The sequence below is a fragment of the Micropterus dolomieu genome, linkage group LG22, assembly GCF_021292245.1.
Source record: "Micropterus dolomieu isolate WLL.071019.BEF.003 ecotype Adirondacks linkage group LG22, ASM2129224v1, whole genome shotgun sequence".
NCBI classification, from domain to species: Eukaryota; Metazoa; Chordata; class Actinopteri; order Centrarchiformes; family Centrarchidae; genus Micropterus; species Micropterus dolomieu.
Window position 1 is genome coordinate 1,252,679 of NC_060171.1, and position 23,433 is coordinate 1,276,111.

Here is a 23,433-nt window from a genome sequence, read left to right on the forward strand (position 1 = left end):
TTTCAGTAGTGAGTGAGGAAGAACCTTTTGTGGTTCAGGTGCCAAAATAAAACCAGGAAGGAGGTGCATCTTTAATCATCACCGAGCTGTGTGAATCATTAGAGATGACTGGAATAGTCGATTAAGGGTGGGACAAATTATGAAAAATTAATTTTACTAACCTGCACATCAAAGTTGCTGCATGCAGAGCTACGTTCGGTCTCTTCCGGCTGAATGGCTGCATCTCTCTTTTCCAGCTGGACGTCTGTTTCTACACTAAATTCAAAGAGTTACAGTTTCACTAGCTTTCACATGTAAATCCTCTTCTGTCTTGTGATGTTCTCTGAGAATCCCCGTCCTCATTGTGTCCTCTCTGGACTTTTCTTTGTGTCTCTGCAAAAGCTCAACATGTTTCCTCACAGTTGCCCTTGGACTGAAACAAAGCTGAATGATTTCATGATAAAACACAGCGGCCTCAGAGTTAAACCGCAGGTTGATCTGCCAGCAGATAAGCCTGTAATCTGTATAAGCCTCCTCCCAGTGTTTTATTAGACAGCATTAATCTGGTTTCAGATTAAATCGGTTAGAAGCTTATGCTCCAACTGGGGTTCATCGTAAAGATGGTGAATACCTGTAAAACGTGTTTTAATGAGACTGAAAGAAAGATGAGAGACGGCAGTCTGCAGCATCTGGTGGGTCACAGTTAACACACATTAGTTAATCAGGAATTTAAAAACCCTCAGAGTTTATGAGCAGGTTTATTATTTGATTCAGATTTGATGAAATGTTCTCATATCAAATGAACCAGCAATACCACAGTGTAGAAATACTCTGTTACCAGTAAACGTCACAATATACATGAAAGTACTGAAGCTAAAAGTACTCATCATGCAGAATGGCCTGAACTAGAATAATATATGTTATATTACTGGATTATAGTTATTGTGCTCATCACTTTAATGTTGCAGCTGGTAAAGGTGGAGCTCATATTAATCACTTCATCTACTGCTGTGTAACTAGTGAATTTCACCAAAGGACTGATAAAGTCTTGTCTTTATCCAAAATGATAAATCAGAATTTATTTGTTGATTACATTTTGTATTATTATTAATCTGAATCCGTCAAGTAACTAAAGCTATTAAATATTTACTGCTGGAAAATCTAATGTAATGTAGTAAAAGTATAACGTTTGAAAAATAAAAATTGAAAGACTCATGTAAAGTATTAGTCCTAAAGGTTCAGTATGTAAGTTTTAGTGCCATCTAGTGGTGAGGGTTGTATATTGCAATCAGCAGTTCACGTTGCATTCACGTGCTCCTCAGATGGGCCCATTTCGTGAGTTGTGAAGTCGTTTTACCGACTTTAGTGTGTGTTCATGTGCTCTGAAGTCTGAATGTGGAATCAGCATGGACTCTGCTACAAAGATGTGTTGGATTAATATTATCAGAGCGTATAAACAACACGCAGACATCAAGTTCACTCTACATGGGCAGCAAACTAACCTTTATAACCACATTACAAATTACATGTTTGCAAAATCTGTAAATGCAATATGTGATTTTACACAAATCAAAGTTCTGTATGTTCTGTGTGTTCTTTATGTCCCATGTAGACTTTATTTCTCTTTTTGCAATAAAGATTTAAAGGAGGAAAAAAGATTCTGATGATTCCGACACGCTCTCTTGTGCTCACTGTGTGGTCCTCCATTTGTCCAAATTTCTCTTCTTTTCTTAATTCTAATAAACCAGTCTACAGCTAACGTTTCTTGTAGTTCTTCTGTCTTTGTACGTATTCAACGTAGTGATGAAACGCGCACTGTTGAGCAGTTTATCCATTTGGACTACTGTAGAAACACGGCGACGCAACATGTGAGAGGACCAGCGGTGTATGTAGATAGAAATGTCTCATTCTAAGGTTGTAAAAAAAATAACAGTTCATTATGTAAGGTCTTTATACACCGCTGACAACACAGTATGGATATTATATTGCATTTCTGTCAATAGATCCTCCTAAGTATTACACACTGAACCTTTAAATACAGTTCTTGAGTAGATGTTAGTTACTTTCCACCGCTGATTGAACCTCGGCCCTGCAGGTTCTAGAGGGGACAGGTCAGAAAATGTTAGCGTGTTTTGTTATGAAGGTTGATGTCTAATAAATGTGTGAAATACTTTAAATCAGTAAAATTGAGCGTTACTGATCCAGCGACTGTGTCCCGTTGTAGATATTCCATCCTGAATTCAGCGTGCTATTTTTGTGATGTCTGGTAAAGTCAGTCTCATTCACGCTGTGTGCAAAACGGTCTCTGTAACTCAGCAACAGCCAATGGGACGCACACACAAACGCACCCGCTGCTGGAGTCACAGTTGAAAGCACACAGAAGGATGGAGATGCCTGTGAACGCCTCGACTTTCTCATCCATTTTCTCTGCCCACTTATTCCCACTCAGAATCCACTTTCATGCCTTATGTCCTGCTGCTGGAGACGTTTATTCAGTTTTCTCCATGAGACGCATGCTCCTCATGGACGTTTTTTGTACGTTGAGACAGGTGGCATCAATACGCCTCTCACAGTGCAGAGCTGCCAAATCCATAAACTTACATGAGAACAATATGGTGACTGAACGCAGGTCTGACTGTCTAACATGTTCTGTCATCACTCATTACATGTCGATGCAGCTGCTATTCTATATTATTCTGAGACCATGAAATAATGATTCGACTGTTTTGTTGTTTGCAAACTGAAAAGAGGAAAAAGAAGAAGAGATTTATCTGGTTTTATGTTGTTCGTGTGTTCCACTGTGGAGAGAGGCCTCTACTAAAACACCTGGAAAAGCTAGTGAGGATGCAAGTCATTGTCACATGAAAACAGTGTGTTATTAGACCGCTCAGAGTAGCCTAGATGTACACTCAGAGATGATTCTCAGAGGAAGGTCAGAGGTCAAATCACCCACGGTTCATTGGCTGTCAGATCAGGTTGACTGCACCGGTTTCTCTGCTGGTAAAAACCCTTCAGTGAGTCAGACAGCGAGGCTCAGAGCTGCCTTGGTAATGCAGCGCTAACAATGCGGACTGACACCGCAGGACATCTGGAAGCTGCAATCACGAGAACTTCATGGTAGGATTTAAATCCACAGTCAGAAAACTACTACCACATTTCAGCTTTCCCTTTTAAATCACCTCACATTCAATTTAGTAGGTGTTAGAGCTTTCAGTCATATCACCCAGTGTTCCTCCGCAGATGGAGTTTGCCCAGCTGGAATTGTAGATGTTTGAATTTCCTTTTTAATATATGAAGATTTGAATTAGCAGGTGAAACAGCTAACTCATGTCAAAAGAAACAAACAATTCATTTTACAACAGTTTGTTTAATCATCAGGCCAAGGGACAGCAGTTGAATGTTCAAGTCAAAAGTCAAGTCAAAATGTATTATCCCACTAGGGGAAATTTGATTGCAGTCAGGTCTAAAAAATCCATCCAAATTCAATCCATCATAAATACAACACAAAGAGTACAGTACAGTGCAAGATCACTTCACGTGAAAAACAAAAGTGAGCTAATTTCCAAGTGCAACAAGTGCTTAGTACCAATCATTAGTGCAAATGTGGCCTACTAACTGCAGTGCAAACAAAACAGCCTTTGAAAAGTCCCACCTGAGAGTAGAAGCTCAGACTCCCCCTGCAGGTGGTGGTCAGTACAGTCCAATTTGTAGAGGCCTTCATTACGACCTACAGATTGTAAAGGTCAGAGAGCTGTGCTTTATAGCCTTTTAGCCATCACAAGCACATTTACAGTGATCCAAAGAAGGTTAAAGTCAAGGCAACTGGACTTGGTTGAAGATACTGGAAGATGTTTCGTCCCTCATCCAAAGGACTTCTTCAGTTCTGACTGACTGGCAGGGAAACTCAGCTGTTTAACCTCAGTGGGGTCGTTTGCCAGGATCGTCGATACCGCCGGTTCGTTAAAATGTCTAAAATGTGCACCTGGTGGTCCTCAAACGAGTGTCCTCTGTCCTTCAGATGTAAATAAACTGCTGTGCTCCTAGGTCATCCTCACGGCACGGGTAGTATTAGTGGCGATGGTGCAATGGGTAAGACGCCTGCCTGCCTGAAACCCGGGTTCAATCCCCCACTGTGACCCATCCACCATTGTGTCCCTGAGCAAGACACTTAACCCCTAGTTGCTCCAGAGGCGTGCGACTTCTGACATGTATAGGAATTGTAAGTAACTTTGGATAAAAGCGTCAGCTAAATGAATAAATGTATACGGGAGTTTTATATTATATATTTGAATGAGGGAGGAGGAGTGAAATAGTTTAGTGACCGAAAACGTTGTGGGAAACAAATTTAAGGTAATGTTTTGAAAGTTTTTTAAAGAGGTGGTATTCTGCTCATTTTCAGGTTCAAAATCTTATTTAGGGGTTGTACCAGAACAGGTTTACATGGTTATATATTTCAAAAAACACCATATTTTTCTTATACTGCACATTGCTGCAGCTCCTCTTTTCACCCTGTGTGTTGTACGCTCCGCTCTTGAGCTACAGAGTGATGCATCTTACTTGTACAAAATCTTTGTTGGGAGTTGCACATGCGCAGTTCCCAGGTAAGGACTACTAGCCAATCAGAAGCAGAGAAGGGCGGGTCGTAAGAAACAAAGTAGTGAAAACGAACCGATAAGATAGATACAAACCGATAGACTGACTCTACTCAGCCCTGCTCCGTTTTCCATTTAGGTACCCAGAGATAGTATGTAGCTTGTTGTCATAGCGACGCCACACACAACTGTCGCAACATAATGGTCAATGCGACACACACACCAGCGACCCACACGGCTTTCTCTTTTTTAAGTTAAAACGTTTGAACCTTCCTCAGAATGTAAAGACAGATAAGCGGTATGAAAACCTTCCTGCTGTGTTTTCCTCTGCCGTTGTTGCTGCAGCGGTCTGTGTGACGGCGGGAGCAGAGGGCTCTGAGCGGGCGGCTGGCCGGCCTCACACGCTCGTCCCGCGGGTCACAGCAGGCTTCCCCCGCCGACCAATCAGCAATCAGTCTGTCCTGTTTTCACGTTACATTTTAGTAGGTTGTTTAGGTTGCAATGTTGCCAGAGCACAAATTCACAGATAAACAATATAATATCTATGCAGTGACGAATGCGGCTGTTAAAATCGCATGGACTGAGCGTGTGCAGGCTTTTGTACAGTTTATGGTGCGGGCACATAAGGGAAAATACATGTGTGATCTTGTTTCTTTTGGTGGGTTGCTTGCGTGTTTGGCTCCAAGCAAAACTATAGAAATAGTACATTTTTGCCACGATGTGGTTACAAAAAGTTCCAAAAGTACTGCTTTGACTGGAAACTTTTTGATTCTACTTGACACTGGGATGTTTTGGTTGCTACCATAAAGGTATCGAGAAGCGATATCCATCCCTTATTGTCTGGCTATTGCATGCATCTGTCTTTCTCTCTATTCTCCATTAGGTTGAACTGTCTTTTTTTAATATAAACTGAGAGTCTAAATTGGATGTTGCACAAATTTTAAAGCCCTTGATTTTGGCAGTATAAACAAATGACTTGACTGTTGGATGTACTATGTGTTTGAAAAGTCCTGACTAACACGTAATGTAGAAAAGCTGCGTCAACATGGTTTTAGTCTTCACTGCCAGTCAATGGAAGACATTTAAAAGTTGATAAATAATGTATCAGACTGGTTTTTGAAGTACACTAGCTAAGGTTGGACTGATGAAACATGTAGAAATGTGTCAGCAAGGTTGAAAATGATTTCATGCATCTCATGGCGTTTTCACATTGAAGTTGAAGTGTGAAAATCCTTCGTCTCTGGCAGCTGCTCCGCCGAGTGCAGACGTGGGAAACTTTTCACCTTTCACCTCCTTTGAACTCTGTGTTCAGGGGGTGAATATGTGGAACTCCTCACCACAGAACTCAGCATGGATCGTAACTAAGATCATTTCTCTTACATGTTTTAAATCCCAAGTAAGTTATTTAGCCCGCAGAAAAGCAAGAAAAGGAGTAGAGAAAGAATTCAACTATATAATATAAGAGAGGCCTTACAAGGTTGTTTATTCATCATCATACAACACAACTCTGTTTATTGTGAAGATGAAACTTTCATATGATCGTATTGTTGCTGCTGTTTACATTCTCCCCAGATGCAAATAAAAAAAATTGCACTGGGATGTTCTGGGTGGATTCGTATATGTATAGAAATAGCTAACTGTATGTTGTTTTATTTCATTTTTCATTTATGTTACCATATCTTAATATAAATGTGATTATCTGTTAAGCTCTGTGTCTGTAGCAGGAAGAGACTACAAACTTTATTTTATTTTGTTATACGACCTTGTATTGTATAACAATAAAAGTATAAATACATCGAAAATTATTTTGTACACAAATACAAAAATAAATAAAATTACATCTGGGCCGACCAGAAAGCAAACATGGAGAAAAAACATCCAGTGTTCTCGGTACTTTAACAGAGCAAACCTCAGTCATGACCTCCAAAAGTACAGACAGCATATTAGTTAGGGATGCACCGAATGTTCGGCCACCAAAATTTATCGGCCGAAAATGGCTAAAAAAAATCACTTTCGGTGTTCGGCCTAATAAGTCAAAAGACCGAATAGTCGTCAGTGTGGAAGCATCCAAGTCTCCCAGCACATCCACTCTATCTATCGCTGACTTCTTAGAAAAGAACCTCTTTGAGTGTTTCTGTCACTCGTCTGTGAGAAGGAGATTAAGCTAGCCGCACCTAAATTTGGAGTGCGCACTTATTCAAGCCTTTATGGTAACTGAAACAGCCCAGGGCGATCAGGCACAGGTACATGATGGAAATAAGATTGGATTATATTCACAGAAAGTATAAAACATATTACATGTGTCCATTAAAAGGAAATGGACTCATGTAATTTACTTTACCAGACCCTCTGGGGCCCCGGACCCCCCCCCCCCACCATAGTCTCTCTAAATCCTGTAGGAAACACTGAGTAAAAAGCCCATTTTGACTATTTGATTTATGCAGCGGTAAAAAAAAAAGGGAAAATAAAAGGAAAAAAATGTGAATGTAATTGTTCAGTATTCTGCAATTTTTTTCATTATATTCGGCTTCGGATTTTCATCCATTTTGCTGCATCCCTAATATTAGTGTCCCACCAGGGAAACTAACACACCAGACCACTGCTACACAACATTAAAGGACGCGTATCGCTTTGTTCCCCGTGCAGCCCTGGGACTGTCCGATCGCTGTCTGGTTCTGTGTGGTTTCTGTGGTCAAGACTGTTGGAAGATGGACCAACATGTCAAATCTGGATTTACAGGCCTGCCTTGATTCTACTGGTGGGAGTGTTTTTGAGGCTGCAGCCAAAGACCTGGATGATCTAACTGACACTGTGACATGTTGCGTCAGCTTTTGTGATGACACGTGTGTTTCGACCAAAACCTTTTGCACATACAACAACAATAAACCCTGGTTTACAGTGAAAAGAGCTTTTCAGATGGCGACTCTGCATCGGCGTGGAAATGCCTGCTAATGCCTGTTAATGCCTATTAGGACTTGGAAACCGGAAGGTCGCCGAATCGAGTCAAGCCCGAACCAATGCCGAAGGTGTCCCCTGACCAAGGCCCTGAACCCCAAACCGCTCCCCGGGCGCCGTACCATGGCAGCCCTCTGCTCCTAAATAGGATGTGTTAAATGCAGAGAACTAATGTCCCCTTCCTTTTATCATCAAGAAGGCCCAGCAGAGGACTTCCTGCTGATCCACTTCTACACAGCCATCATCCAGTCTGTCCTCTGCACCTCCATCACTGTTGAAAAAGGACAGGAGCAGACTACAACGGACAGTCAGGACTGCAGAAAACCTTCCCTCCATTCAGGACTTATACATTTCCAGAGTCAGGAAACGGGCAGGAAACATCACCGCAGATCCATCTCACCCCGGACACAACCTGTTCCAGCTCCTCCCCTCTGGATGGCGCTACAGAGCACTGTACGCCAAAACCAACAGACTCAGGAACAGTTTCTTCCCACAAGCCATCACTCTGATGAACAGCTGATTTCTGACTCACAGTGTCAGGAACAATTCCTGTGCAATAACCCAGTAACTCTGCCTCTAATCAGCACCTGTTTACTGGTTTCCACTTATTAATTATTTATTCACCATTCTCTATTTCAGAGCTGCTCATACTGTTATATTGTATATTTTACTGTATACCAAATCCACCTGAACATTTAATAGCGATTAATCTCATTGTCATGCGCAAAATTGAATAATGAATTCTAAAGTAGTGTGTTGCCAATTTTAATTTAAATGTACTGCTATACACAAAAGTGCAATAACGTGTGGTTTGCAAACAAATAAGGTGCTTTTTCCCCAGCAGTATTCCCTTTACAAAGCGGCAATAAAATATTTCTTGTAAATCTCAACTTAAACATTAATGTAATCAAATTAAATATTAAACCAATGCTGTTTGCCGCTGCCAGGGAATTACCTTTTATCTAGCTTGGCATCAGAGTCCAGTGTTCTTGGGGTTTTTCTGAACAGGTATCAGCAGAAACATTTTTCTTTGATCAAGGAGCAGCATAAAGGTCTTTTCACACGGGAAGCGACACTCTGCCTGCGTGGTCGCCTGGCCCCGCGGGGTCGCTCTGCGCCTCTCATGCGAACAGACAAGGATGCTCCATAGATAGTGACCACAGCAACGTCTTCTGTGTGCTACACAGCTGTAGCCTATTTAACTTTATACCCCATATACCATAATTAATAAGACAATTATGAAATTATAAATCTAGAGAACTAAAAAATCTATGCTGAAAGAAAAATACATATTCAAATATAATTATATTCACATAAGTTTATTAACACAAACACAACAATATTTATACACATACATCAAATAATTCAATAGATCCATTGTATTTTTATGTACCTCTGGAATATGATTTCTTTGAACATCTTTTTAGAACGGAATGTGTTTGGACATCATTTAGTTTATTCCACAATTAAATGCCACTGACTGATAAACAGAAACTTTTCCTGGTTGTTCGAAAGCTGATTTTCCACTTAAGTCGTAATCCTCCTTCTCTTTCAGAAAACCTTTTCTGTATTTTAACCAGGCAACAGATAGTTTCCAGGACATTAAAAATAATTATCGACCTTGTACTTATTTAGGCTAGTTAATAAAGTTTTATTCATATTTTTATATCTTTTTGTTCTATCTTTTTTTTGTTGTTGTTGTTGCATTCCTCCATGATTTACTCTAAATATTGCGCCATACATTTAACTACTTAAATTACAGTTAAATTGTGAAATAAAGATATTTTAGGGGGGAGGAAGTCCGAGTGGCGGAACGTTTATCTGCTGGACAAAGTTCCTGTTGGAGGTGTTTTTAAGTTGAACGGTAACTTCCGGCAAGTGAGTAGTTAGTGTGAAAGGTGAAAGTGTTTGTGTTTATTTTTGAAATCTTTGTCGCTTTTTTGAGTTTTACACAGAGCCCCCACTAGAAGATGTATTTTTTTTAAAGGCGAGTAACACGACACGGGCTCTCTCTAATCAAACCCGGAAGCTGAAGACGGTGTTGACCAGTTAGCTAACGTTAGCACAGTAGCTAACCGGCTAGCTGCCCCAGCTGACTCCAGAGGCTCCGGAGACCCAGAAGCTGGACGCTCGGCATCGGACAGTTAAGCTTAAAGCTTCACCAGTCGGTATTACTAACGTTTCTCCTGTAGCCATAACGGAGAAAATACATTTTTCATGCGTGCACTGGGGCCGGTTTCGACATTTTAATGGGAGGCGGCTTGCTTTGGAGGATTGGACATTGCGGGCGCCAGTTGCGAAGAAAGCGGAGGTCCTGGCTACCTGTCGGGCGCAGATGGAGTCTCTGGCCGGCTACGTGTACAAGGCAGCCAGCGAGGGCCGAGTCCTGACCCTGGCCGCGCTGCTGCTCAACCACTCGGAGGCGGAGACCCAGTATCTGCTGAGCTATGTGACCCAGCTGGCCGGGCAGAGGTCCACTCCTCTGATCATCGCGGCCCGGAACGGACACGACAAAGTGGTCCGGCTGCTCCTGGACCACTACAGGGTGGACACCGAGCAGACCGGGACGGTTCGCTTTGACGGGTAAGAGCTGCCAGGTGAAGTTTCTTACACTTTAACCTCCTGTGGGTTTGGTGACATGAAGAAAACTTTGCAGTTATTCGTCCTGGTTTTGAGATTTCTGTCTAATTTTTAAAAAAAATAATTTTATACCGCATAATCATGTGTACAGTTTTTTAATCAAAGTGCTCCAATACGCCATTATTCTTCCAATTTGATGACCTATACCTCACGTCTCTGACCCCCACACCACAGGAGGTAAACAAACACAATCACCATTTCATGCAAACAGAAATAAACAAAGCATAACAAAGAGAGAGACTCAGCAGCTTTGTACACAGACAGCATGTCACAATATAAGTAGCCACCACCAGACAATAAAACCGATCATTTCTTTCTCAAAAAACATCTCTTTGTGTTGCTCTCAGCATGAAAAATAACATCTCTCCGGAAACGGCGTCCCTGTTGGGCCAACGCTGTAAACAGGATTCTACTTTCTATTAAAGAAGAAACATTTGTCGCTTTGGAGACAAAGTTCAGACATAGATGAGCCCGTTTATCTTATCTTATTACACAGTGATCTATTCATTCGAAGATTATTATCTTGGTGGATTGATTAATCGCTTGGTCTGTGAGAGGGTCTGAGACTGTGGGCCTCCCCTCAGCAAAGCTTGGGAAAAGCCGCCTCCTCATCCATATCCAGGTAACTTCAGGAGTAACTTCGTGACGTCGGGTGTAAATTCACGGTTATCCCGCACTACGAAAGGTGGATAAGTGTCTGTTGCCATGGCAATTTACCCTGCATCTCTAAACTTCTCCGAGCCGGTTTTGTTGGTGGTTATCTCGAGGTTCCCCTGCACGTGGACTCCACACCACATCTGTACTCAGCGTTACTGATGTGAAGTAGGATATTAATACACACCGCTCCATAAAACATGTTTAGATTTCTTCCTGATTTGTTTCACTGCGGCTGCACTGAAGTTCTGAACACAGCAGCATCACGTTCAGACAGCGAGCCCTGCAGCCGAGCAGAGGAATCTTAATTAATTAACAAGACAGTTTCTTAGATGGAGCCCATCTGTAGGCTATAATTGAATTCTCCAAAGTTTTTTCACATATTTAGATTGACAAATAGGGAGCCAGAGTGGGGGAGGGAATAACCGAGGGAAAAAATCCTAGATAAAAGTGTGAAATTTACAAGAACAAAAGTCGGCATTTCCTGAAATTATGATTAAAAATCACACTTCTGAATCCACGGCAAAGTCTCTAAGGTGCATGATAGTGATTGTGGGCTAAACTCAGGAGTGTTTCCTCACTGCTAAATCTGATTGCAAAGTTTAATCTAACTTTCAGGTGCGTGCATAATACACGGCAGACGTGTGTGTGTGTGTGTGTGATGTTGCAGCCTTGCAGAGTGAAGTTTCTCTCATAAATGTGTGACTATAATGTCAGAGAATATTCAAGTTTTTACTTGTAGATTAATCTTGGAGATTAAATTTTCTCTCGGATTATTCCCCCTCTCCACTGGCTCCTTTTTTTTTCTATTACAAAGGACCTTTACATCTTAATCATATTACACATAAAAGAAGAGCCCGTAAAATACATAGTAGAGATTTGAACTACAGTCAGAACACTGAAGATAATTAGGCTACAAATTTACTCAATGCGAAGCCAACGAGCTTCCCTGGCTTTGTCGGCCGCCACGATATTTAGCCGTTAACGTGTCTTTACATTCATAATTTCCTGACACAATCAACATGCGTTCCTCTGGAGAAATACGGAGCATTCGCCGTTGTGAAAAAACTCTGCCTGCACAGCCGAACACGCCCCTTTTATGCAAACGTGCACCAACTCCAATTGACTCAACTAACCAACATCTTCTCCTCCTTCGTAGTTTAACTCCAGTGTAGCGGGCGGAGTTTGTCAACCCTGAGGTTGCCCGATAACCCCAAGTTAACTCTGAGGAGGTTGGACTCCCTTTGTAGTGCAGGGCAGACGTCCTCAGATGTCTTGTTTTGTCCACAAACCCTAAAAATATTCAGTTTACTATCACAGAGCAGCAAAAAACCCCAGGACATATTCACATTTAAGAAGCTGGAATCAGAATTGGGAATCTGAGAAGAAATGATTATCAAAATAGTTAATTAATTTAATAGTTAAGTTTATTTATAAAGCACATTTAAAAACAACCAGAGTTGACCAAAGTGCTAGAAAAAGGTATACGGTCGAAGACGTAAAAATTAAAACAGGCCAAAGAAAACTGACGTACAGCAATAAGATAGAAAAACAATAAGAGCGCTGGTGCCCTGAACAGACTCAATGAATAAAAATGCGTTTTAAGATGAGACTTAAAGGTGTCGATGGTGGGGGACGATCTAATGAGAGGTGGCTAAAAGGGATTGGTTTGATGATCTGAGGGCTCTGGAAGAGCGATAAAACATTCGGAGTTCTTAAATATAAGATGGAATAGTTGACAACTTCTGGATTTGTCATTGCAGCTCTTGTCTCAGTGTCCTGAAGCCCCAAGTGACGTCTTCAAATTACTTGTTTTGTTCAACCAACAGTCCAAAATGAGAGAAAACTGTGGAACCAATTGATTGATCATTTAAAATGGTTGCAGATTTAGTTTCTGACAGTTAACTATTTGACAGTTTCAGCTTTGAAACTCACTACGTAAAGTCTCCACCTCCACAACAGGAAGCTGTGTGATGCCTAATGCCCTGAGTCACTCTCAGGAACCTGTTTTTAAGTTGAATTTTAAAGGACCGCAGTACACAGACCTCACTGGGAACAGGTTTCACTGGAACTACTGTGTTCTGTGGATTGTCCAGAGAAACAGGGACGTCGTGAAGTGAAGTGTAGAAGTGTATTTGTGATTCACTGACAGATGTTGCTGATATTTATTTGTCCAGCTCATTTATGACAATGAGGGCAGACTAAATATCGGAAAGAGCCCAAATTATAACACACATAGCTTTTTACTGTAGACATTAGCAGTTAGCTCAGAATGGGCCTTTGGGGGGTGACTTTGCGCGACAGTAAGCATGGCCGGTACGCGTACAGTAAAGGCAATGAGTTACCTTATGACCGAAATATTAGGGTTGGGCGATGTCTACGTTGAAACATCGGGATAGACGATGGCATCGGGGCGCCCCCTGTCTGGGTTTTTCTTAAGTTGAAAGGTGATCCAAATAAAATTAAACACGTTTGCGGTGTTGGTCTGGTCACGTCACTGAAAACTATGAATTGTGATAATTGATTTGAGTCATTCTCTGATTCCAGCTTCTTAAATGTGAATATTTTCTGGTTTCTCTGCCTCTCTGTGACCGTAAACTGAATATCTTTAGGGTTTGTGCACAAAACGACACACTTGAGGACGTCATCTCGGCATTTTTCACCATTTTCTGATGTTTTACAGACCAAACGACTGATCAATAAATCAAGAAAATAATAGTCATATGAATAGACAATGAAAATATTTATTTGTTGCAGCCATACAGATCCAACAAGTTGAAGTTAAGTTTTGGATCCATTTATGCGTTAAAGATTAAATGCATTTATTCCTGAGTGGTTCGCGTCTTGAAGACCAGAACAGGTTTCAGACTGAGACCAGGGTGTGCTGCACTTGAAAGTCACATCCTGAATGTTGTAAAGTTGAAGTCTGTCTCCTGTCTGTCCTGCAGCTACGTCATCGACGGGGCCACAGCGCTGTGGTGTGCAGCTGGAGCGGGGCACTTTGAGGTGGTGCGCCTGCTGGTGAGTCACCGTGCCAACGTTAACCACACCACGATCACCAACTCCACCCCCTTGCGGGCCGCCTGCTTCGACGGGCGCCTGGACATCGTCCGCTACCTGGTGGAACACAACGCCGACATCAGCATCACCAACAAGTACAACAACACCTGCCTGATGATCGCAGCCTATAAGGGCCACACAGATGTCGTGAAGTTCCTGCTGGAGCAGGGGGCGGACCCCAACGCCAAGGCCCACTGCGGGGCCACTGCCCTGCACTTTGCAGCTGAGGCGGGCCATCTGGAGATTGTAAAAGAGCTGGTGCGCTGTCAGGCCGCCATGGTGGTGAACGGACACGGCATGACGCCGCTGAAGGTCGCTGCGGAGAGCTGCAAAGCAGACGTGGTGGAGCTGCTGCTGGCGCACGCCGACTGCGACCCGTGCAGCCGCATCGAGGCCCTGGAGCTGCTGGGCGCCTCGTTCGCCAACGACCGGGAGAACTACGACATCCAGAAGACGTACCACTACCTGCAGACGGCCATGACGGAGCGCTACCGTGACCCAGAAAACGTCATCGACAAGGAGCTGCTGCCGCCCATCGAGGCCTACGGGGGGCGCTGTGAGTGCCGGACACCCCAAGAACTGGATGCCATCCGCGTGGACAGGGACGCTCTGCACATGGAGGGGCTGATGATTCGGGAGCGCATCCTGGGTTCGGACAATATCGACGTGTCACACCCCATCATATATCGCGGCGCCGTCTACGCTGATAACATGGAGTTTGAACAGTGCATCAAACTGTGGCTTCACGCGCTCCGTCTGCGGCAGAAAGGCAACCGGAACACGCACAAGGACCTGCTGCGCTTCGCCCAGGTCTTCTCCCAGATGGTCCACCTGAAGGAGCAGGTTTTGGCCTCAGCCGTGGAGCAGGTGTTGAGCTGCAGCGTGGTGGAGATTCAGCGAAGCATGGCCCGAGTGGAGACGGCGGCTGAACCAGAGCTGCCGCAGGCCTTGGACAGTTACGAGTCAAACGTTTTTACCTTTCTGTACCTCGCCTGCATCTCTACCAAGACGACCTGCGGCGACGAGGAGCGCGCCCGCATCAACAAGCACATCTACAACCTGATCCAGCTGGACCCGCGGTCCCGTGAAGGCTCCTCTCTGCTCCACCTGGCCATCAGCTCCACCACACCGGTCGACGACTTCCACACCAACGACGTCTGCAGCTTCCCCAGCGCGCAGGTCACCAAGCTGCTGCTGGACTGCGGCGCGCAGGTCAACGCCGTCGACCACGAAGGCAACACCCCGCTGCACGTCATCGTCCAGTACAACCGGCCCATCAGCGACTTCCTCACGCTGCACGCCATCATCATCAACCTGGTGGAGGCCGGCGCCCACACGGACATGACCAACAAGCAGAAGAAGACCCCTCTGGACAAGAGCACCACCGGCGTGTCGGAGATCCTGCTGAAGACGCAGATGAAGATGAGCCTCAAGTGCCTGGCGGCGCGCGCCGTCCGGCAGCACCAGATCACCTACCGCAACCAGATCCCCAAAACGCTGGAGGAGTTCGTGGAGTTCCACTGAAACGGACCTGAGAGCTGAAGCATCAACACGAACCAATGACAGACAGACTTTGTTGTTTTTAAAGAATTTCTTATAATTTTCTAACAAGTCCAAACGGTGCTGAGGATGATGGTCCAGTACTAAAGCTTTTATAAAAGAACCTGGTCGGCTTTTTTTCTCGAGTATTAATTGCTAAAAACCAGACGGCAGTCCGTCGGCCTGTCTGCGTCTCCGGGGCCGCTCGGTCACCGCGAGACGTCCGAGGAAACTGCAGCAGGTTGGTGCAGAGAGAGGACGGCAGCGACGCCACGCCGCTGCTTCTTGTTTTGCCTTATGTTCATGGCCGTCACGCACGCCATGTTACTGTGATTCCACAGTCTGAGTGAATGAGAGAGTGAGTGTCTGCAGAGAAGCAGCCGACCTCGAGCGTTCACCCCGCAGATCAGCCGTCACACATATCGTTATTTTTTAATATGAGAAATAGTTTTCACTGGGTTTGAGGGTTGAGGAAGGACGGCAGAATAAGGACACGTGATCTGATCTGGACAGAATTTATACTAACAAACAATCGGGATTTTCAGGAAGTTTATTTTTAAAAGTTTGCTGGTATTTGTTTTTCTCTCGGGCCGTTTCAGTGAAACTGCACTATGTGGCGTAACGTATGCAGACACTTGCTTCTGGTCTGGGGCTGATTTTCCTGATTCCTCCTCCTCAGTTGTAATGAAGGGAAATCTTAAAGTTCCAGCATGAAATGATGCTTGAGATGGCTGCTTCCAAACCTTTGTGTGACCTCTCTTCACAGGTTTGATATGTCTGTGATTCCAGACTGGATAATAAAAAAAAGAAGTGACTTTCCCCCCAAACTGTTTATTTGACACAGAAATGGTGAAAGTATCTTTATGATTATGTAAAATGTTTTTAATTCTCTCCCATCTTGTGACCCCTCAGATTTATTTATTTAGCAGTTTTGGACGGTAGTGTTCTTCCGGCTTTGTCCCCTTTTCTGTTTTAATATGAAAGTCCACAAAGAGCTTTTCCTTTTTATGGTTTAAGAAAAAAAAGTCTTGAGTCAAACGCTGGTCAAAATGTTGGGGAGGTGCGTGGATTTCACACCACGGGGTGGAGCAGCACATTGATGTCTGTAGTGTCCACATACTTTTGGCCATGTAGTGTACTTTTCCTTGCGATTGAAACTATAAACCAAATATTTCCTGGACACGGTGCCGTCGTTTTGATTGACACCGTAGATGCGCGTACGTGAGCTTTTATTTTGAAAGGTGTATCTGAGGATGTGAGTACAGAAACTACGAATGTTCTTCCAGACGGAAATCCATATTTTAACTTGCAGTTCTTATTTCTTTTTTTAATAAACGGTGAAGTCCTGGAGGTGGAGGACGAGGTCACCAGGTTTACATGTTTCCCACAGTGCTGCTGCAGCTTTAGCTTGGGTCACCAGGAAGAGGTTTTAATGCTTAGCGTGTGTGACAGGATTCAGTTTTATTAGGTCCATGTGGGGTCCTGTTCTGTTGCCAAAGGGTCTGATACTGGAGTGGATCCACAGGGACTCTGTCAGCTCTGATCACATGGTTTGTCTTCATCATTGCTGAATTTTACTTTCTGCTGCTGGAGGTGAAAATAGGACTTTAAATTTGTCTCTGAAGCATAAAGATGTTTTGAATGATTTTGTTTGACCTCACTTTATTGATTTATTTATTTATTTGTCGGCACGTCCAGCTGCTGCCAGTGTCCTCCTGTTGGTGGTGTTTTGGACCGGGTCTGACTGTCCTCGCCTCCCTTCAGGTTCTCTTTACTCTCCCGTCCAGTTCTGCTCTGTTTTCCGTGGGTCCGTCTCAGATGGTGTTTACTTCTAAACGCTGCAGCATTGTAGAGAAAGTAACTTTCCTTTCTGCTATCATCATGATTTGAGTCACAGAGCGAATCATCTGTATTTCCACAGTATGAACAACCAGTGATCTTTGTGAAAACCCAGAGAGAGAAATGTATTTTGTTCTCTGCACAATAAAAAAAGATTTGACTCATTTCTCGAATCTCGTCTCCGTATGCAAACGAAGATGGCAGCAGGAAATGAGAGATGTACAGCGTGAACCTTTAGTGAGTGTAATCAGGAATGACAACATAGTTAAACAGGTGTTGTATCAAATATATCTTCATAGAAGTTACTGTACATTAATAAAATATCTTCATATCTGATTTCAACTGCAAAAGTTTAAATATAATGCTGATAAATGGAGGTCTCAAGGAAAGCATTATTTGTCTGTGTAACATTGTTTTCTTTTATATTTTCATACAAAATAACATCATACGACGCAAGAACGAATATATGTTGCATCCATGGATAGGAAATATAGATGCAAAAAGTTTCTTCTGGTCTTTTATTGTGCAGCAGACTGAAGATCTTTTTCACTCAGATGGTTAGAAGAGTCTTTGAGGACAACAACAACAGGAAGTGTTGTTTAACAGCCCTCTGGGGTTTTCACACACGGACAGGTAGTTATATTTGAACGACGGGATTACATGAGAAGCACAAGGAGAACTGGGGGGGGGGAGGGGTGTTCAGACACAGTGGTTATCAAACGTCACCAGTTGTTCTTTGCTCTTTTTTTCCAAACAACAAAATGTAAAAGACCCCGGGAAAGCAGCAGGACGTCAGTCGAGTCCTTGTTGGGGATTATAAATTTGTCTGGCAGTCTGCGTTTAGTTTGAAAAGTGAGCTTCTGTTGTGTGGGGAAAAAAAAAAAACCTTGTTAATTCCCGAGTCTTCATGTTTGAGTCTGAAGGATTAGGAGCTCCTCTGAGGGCTGATTAATCTTTACCAGCCGCCGATCGCGCATGAAACCCGCCGCAGTCGAGCTGAAAAACAAAGCCGTTTGCTCCGTCTTTCCTTTCTGTACATGTGGAAACCTGCGGGGAGGAAAAGTGCTTCTTCACCAAACAGACTCTCTGGTTGCAGGAGTGTTTCACCCAGTGCATCAGCTTCTCAGTGCATCTTTCACGGCAGAGTCTAGTGAACCGTGACACCAGGCGGTTAATGTGTGTTCGGGCTCATCGCAGTCTGACTACGCAGCACTTCTTTCCTCCCAGCAGCAGGTGTTTCCCGCTAGTGCTTACACGATTAATCGATTAGTCAATAAGAGGGAAATCTCTGACGGCAGTGTTGACAGTTGGTTAAAGAATAGTTTGAGGTTTTGGAAAATTCCCATATTTGCTGCCTGACGGAGAGTTCGATGTTCAGATTGATGCCACTGATGAAGAAATGGCCGGCAAGATAGCATGTTAATGTTTTTATATTCGTGTCATGCCCTTGTTTCCAGGCTTTATGCTAAACTAAGCTAACCAGCAGCTGTGGCATCCATCTGAGCCTTAACTCTCAGAGGGACCTTTAATTGTTTGTCATCTGTCAGTTAAGACTGTCTCTTATTATCGAGTTATCTGGAGATTATTTTAGTTTAGATAACTGATTTTTAGTCTACAAAATGTCAGGAGAGATTAAAAAATGTCCCTCACAGCTTCATGTTGCAGGTTTTTCCTTCAACCAACCAACTAAAATCCAAAAATAAAAACAGAAAAGCTGCAGAAACTCACATTTGAGAAGCTGGAACGAGAGAAAGTCCGTTTTGTTTCTTGATGAATGATCTGAACTAATCCATTCATGACATAATCGGTTCCAGCTTCTCCAGTGTGAGGATTTGCTTCTTTTCTCTGTTGTAAACTGAATATTTATTGATTTTGAGCAGCTTGTTGAACAAATAAAGACGCCACTCTGGACTGTTTGCTCTTTTTGTATATTCTATAGACTAAAAAATGATTAAGCACCAAAGCGCACCTCTGCTCTCCACATCCACAGATTGTTTTCACTGCAGCAGCTCGGCCACAGAGGATGAGTGAGTGATTAGACTGAAGATACAGCTCCATCAACCCGCAGTTATCACCACCATTTCACATGAGTCACTCAGTCTTGGAAAAATACAACTTCTTCGAATAAACTTTGTCAGCAGCTGCAGTGACAAAAACACATTTTGTTCCCCCTCCATTTATTTCCTCGTGTTTTGAAGTCCTGAGTCTGCAAAGCCAGACTGACCTGTGAGCTCAGCTTTCAATATAAGATTCACTTCTGGAAAACAAAGCACACAAAGGGCCACTCTGCAGGGACAGAGTGACTCCAAGAACTTTCTAACTTTGCCAACACATATTGAAGCCGCAAAACGAATCGTGATGCTGCTGCTGTGCGGCTCATTTCTCACCTCACTTTTCTTTCGAGGCTGGTTTTACTGGTGTTGTGATCGTTTACTTTTTCAGGTGGAGGGACAGTTGAAATGAAGTTGTGTGCTAGCGTTGCCCTTGTTTTCTTAGTTTTTGTCATCAGGGTTTGATTTTCTGAAACAAAAAGCAGCATGTGAACGCAGCATCTGTCCTTCTAATCAATAACTATCTGTCCAGCGTGCAGCAGAGCTGTGTGTTTATGGCCGTGTGTCCAAGCCATGCGGTCCTGTATTACAGAGGGGATTTCTGCCTGGAGCTTTTCAGGGTTTAATGTGATGATAATGTGTCATTGGGGACGAACTCACAAAGGGATTGTGTGGCTTTTGTGGCCCATAAACCTGCACAAATAAAACAAACTGAAACGTGTTATTGCAAAGGGTGAAATGTTGGTTACTAACCAAGCAAACAGCTCCGGTGTTTAAATTTGGTCATATGCACACGTTTGGCCCTTTTCAGTGCAAACAAGTCCAGTTCACAAACAGCAGCAGCGTGTTCACGGAGTTGTTAGAAACTGGAGCGCATTTCTAACTCCCAGGCTTTCCAGTGATCCTGGCAGCGGCGATTAAAGCCAGGTGAAGCAATCGTAGAACATCATGTGGGCACAGGTGGAGGGAATCAAAGTGGAAAACAACATGAAACCTCCCGCTGTGAGGAGGGGATGATTAGGCGCTGTTCCAGTCCAGCAGAGAGCAGAGGAGAGAAAACAGCTCTCCGTGCGCCCTGACGCATGAGGGGGAGCGCACAGTTACAGCACCGCCAATAACCATCACTGACAAAACACTCCGCACACAGAGTCACATCCTGCAGGTGGAAACGAATGAAAGAGCGGGGGAGTAAATAGATCATCAGAGTAGTTTTCATTGGGATACAAACATGTTGAGATGCGACGTTGAACGTTTTGTTCTTGCAGCTGCGTTCATGAAATGTTACTGGGACCGCTGCAGATATTTCAGAATCAAAACATTATGGCCGTGTTTGCTGTTGTGAGTTGGACCGTGAGACGCGACAGATAAAGTTTGTAAGTGATGCGCAATTCATGGTGCTAACAGCTGCAGCCATCCATTCTTTGTGAAGTCGCCCCTCAGTGTGCTGATTTGCGCCTTTTAACTCAGAGTTTTTATTTAACACCGCAGGAGCACGTTTATGTCCTGACGGCAGCTTTTCTGTGGCTGAAACGAAGCCAAAGATTCTTTTCATGTGTTGGCACGATGTCAGCTGTGGTGTTCTACTTCCTGCAAAGTGAAATTAAAGTCAAATTAAAGGTCTCCTGTTTGCATCCACTGGTGTTTGTTCTCCTGTTATTGATTTACTCACCGCAGCTGATTACTATCTGAAAGGCAGGTTTTAGCCCTGAACCACAGTTTAGTGACAGGAAGAGTTGGCTGCTTGAAAGGCTGATTCTTTTCAGACTAAACATCTTTACATTTCACACTCGTAGGAAACATTTATCTACAATAAAATACAAAGGATTTTGTGTTATCCACAGCTACAGGTGTCAGTGTGGAGAAAGCTTTTTAGATTACAGAAAGAATTGCAAAGATGCCAGATAGATGTGAAAAGCGTGCATGGGGAACATTTTCCGCTGCACTAGAGTGTAAGGTTCACACTAAACTGGCCAACCTTAACCTCTGACGTGCGACCTCTGACACATAAAGCAAACTGTAGGTCGCTTTGGATAAAAGAGTCTAATTATTACAAATTATTTAAAACACTTTATAATAGAAGTCATAAAATAAAAGTCTTAAAGATGGAAACGTTGAAGGTTTTCACTCATGAAGACATTTTATTCTTCTGTCACAGAGCTCTGACAGAATAATAACTGAAACAGAAACAAAATTCAGCTTAGATGGTTTGGTGGTCATCAGTTATCAGTCAGTGCTGTCGAGCGGAGTCTAAATCACACCGCTCAGAGAAGAAGAGGGGCACGTTTAACCGCTAACTTTATGTCGGTGGAAACTGGCAAAAGTGTAACACGTTTTGTTCAACTGTCAATTTGCACCGTTCACCGATAAGAACTGTGGTCTTGATGAATCCTGTGTTTGAATGCGGGGTGTTGTTTTCATCACTCCTCTTAAGTTCATACGATAAAAAATACAGAAAGTCATGAGCAGCACAACAGAACATGTAAATATAAATGAGACATACAGTAAAGTAGAAAAACTACTTCCACCTTTATTATTTGTATATGCACATTGGGGTTTGGGGACGTTGTGTAATTCTCAGCATAGCTTCAAACTCCCCCCACCTGAGCAGAGGTCTAATCACACAACTGAAATGGGGAGCACCTGTGCAGGTGTTCAGGGCCTTGAGGGTTCACTTGCTGTTGCGTTTCCCTCTGTGGAAGAACTAATGATGTCATTTACCCATGGTGGGAAAGATGTTTCTGCATAACTGCTGAGTTCAATTCTCCAGTTTAGCAACGATGTTTAAATGCTCCTCTCTAAGGACAATTTTTCGAACTTTGGGGTTCACAGAAATCAGATTTAAGATCAGAATGAAACCATCAAAGTGCAGCAGACACAGTTTATCAGTTGACTACTGTATGAAACTATATCATGTGAAACTGCTCCACAGTGTAGATGGATGAGTTTTACTTTTAATCCTCCTACTTTTAAGCCTGTGATGTTTTTCACACATTTAAAATTCAGAGCTGCAGGAACAAAACAACAGACTTCATCTGTTATAGCTTTTCAGTTCAGGCTGTTGTTAAAGATGGCACCAGGCGTCCTCAGTGCTCCTCCGCAGAGGAGTGAAGATTGAGTCTCATGTGAAATCAAACGTCAGTGTTGATTTATTTTATCTTATTATATGTAACGTGTTTAAATTACTGTTTTCTTAAACCTAACCAAGAAGTTTTGTTGCGTAAAACCTAACCGGACTGAGCCTCGCTGGTGACGTCATGACAGCTGAAGGGGATGCGTGGTATTTGGAGGATTGGTTTATCATCTGCATGCAAAAATGGACTTTAGTGTATGCACTCCGTCCTGGCAGATGAAAAATAAATGAAAGATTATTCTGGCAAAAGCTTTTTTTTTTCACCTGGTCTTAAGTCATAAACACAGGAGCGAAAACAATTAAGATAAGACTTAGAAAATGGATCGCCAGGATTGTCTACTTGCCTTCAGGGCTTCCGTTGAATATTCCTGCTCCCCAGAGAATGAATCCTAATGATTTTGGAAACCTTGCCTAAGATTTCCTGCAGCACTATCATGAGGCCTATTTGGACACAAAAAAACATTTAACTCTTATGAAGTGACTGGTGTAAAATACACTGCTCAAAAAAATAAAAGGGAACACTTAAACAACACGATGTAACTCCAAGTCAATCACACTCCTGTGAAATCAAACTGCCCACTTAGGAAGCAACACTGATATGTGGTACGAGGGCCCGACGTCCACAGGTGGGGGTTGTGCTTACAGCCCAACACCGTGCAGGACGTTTGGCATTTGCCAGAGAACACCAAGATTGGCAAATTCGCCACCGGCGCCCTGTGCTCTTCACAGATGAAAGCAGGTTCACACTGAGCACATGTGACAGACGTGACAGAGTCTGGAGACGCCGTGGAGAACGTTCTGCTGCCTGCAACATCCTCCAGCATGACCGGTTTGGCGGTGGGTCAGTAACGGTGTGGGGTGGCATTTCTTTGGGGGGCCGCACAGCCCTCCATGTACTCGCCAGAGGTAGCCTGACTGCCATTAGGTACCGAGATGAGATCCTCAGACCCCTTGTGAGACCATATGCTGGTGCGGTTGGCCCTGGGTTCCTCCT

The 23,433-nt window shown here is 43.4% G+C and overlaps 1 long non-coding RNA gene across 1 annotated transcript; it reads right to left on the bottom strand.

Annotated features, from left to right (window-relative positions):
- Positions 1-13,546: 13,546 nt before the first annotated feature.
- On the bottom strand, positions 13,547-20,615 carry LOC123961802. Its single transcript, XR_006822787.1, has 2 exons — positions 20,063-20,615; positions 13,547-19,778 (listed from the first exon to the last, which is right to left on the bottom strand). It is a non-coding gene; the product is annotated as an uncharacterized LOC123961802 (long non-coding RNA).
- Positions 20,616-23,433: the final 2,818 nt, after the last annotated feature.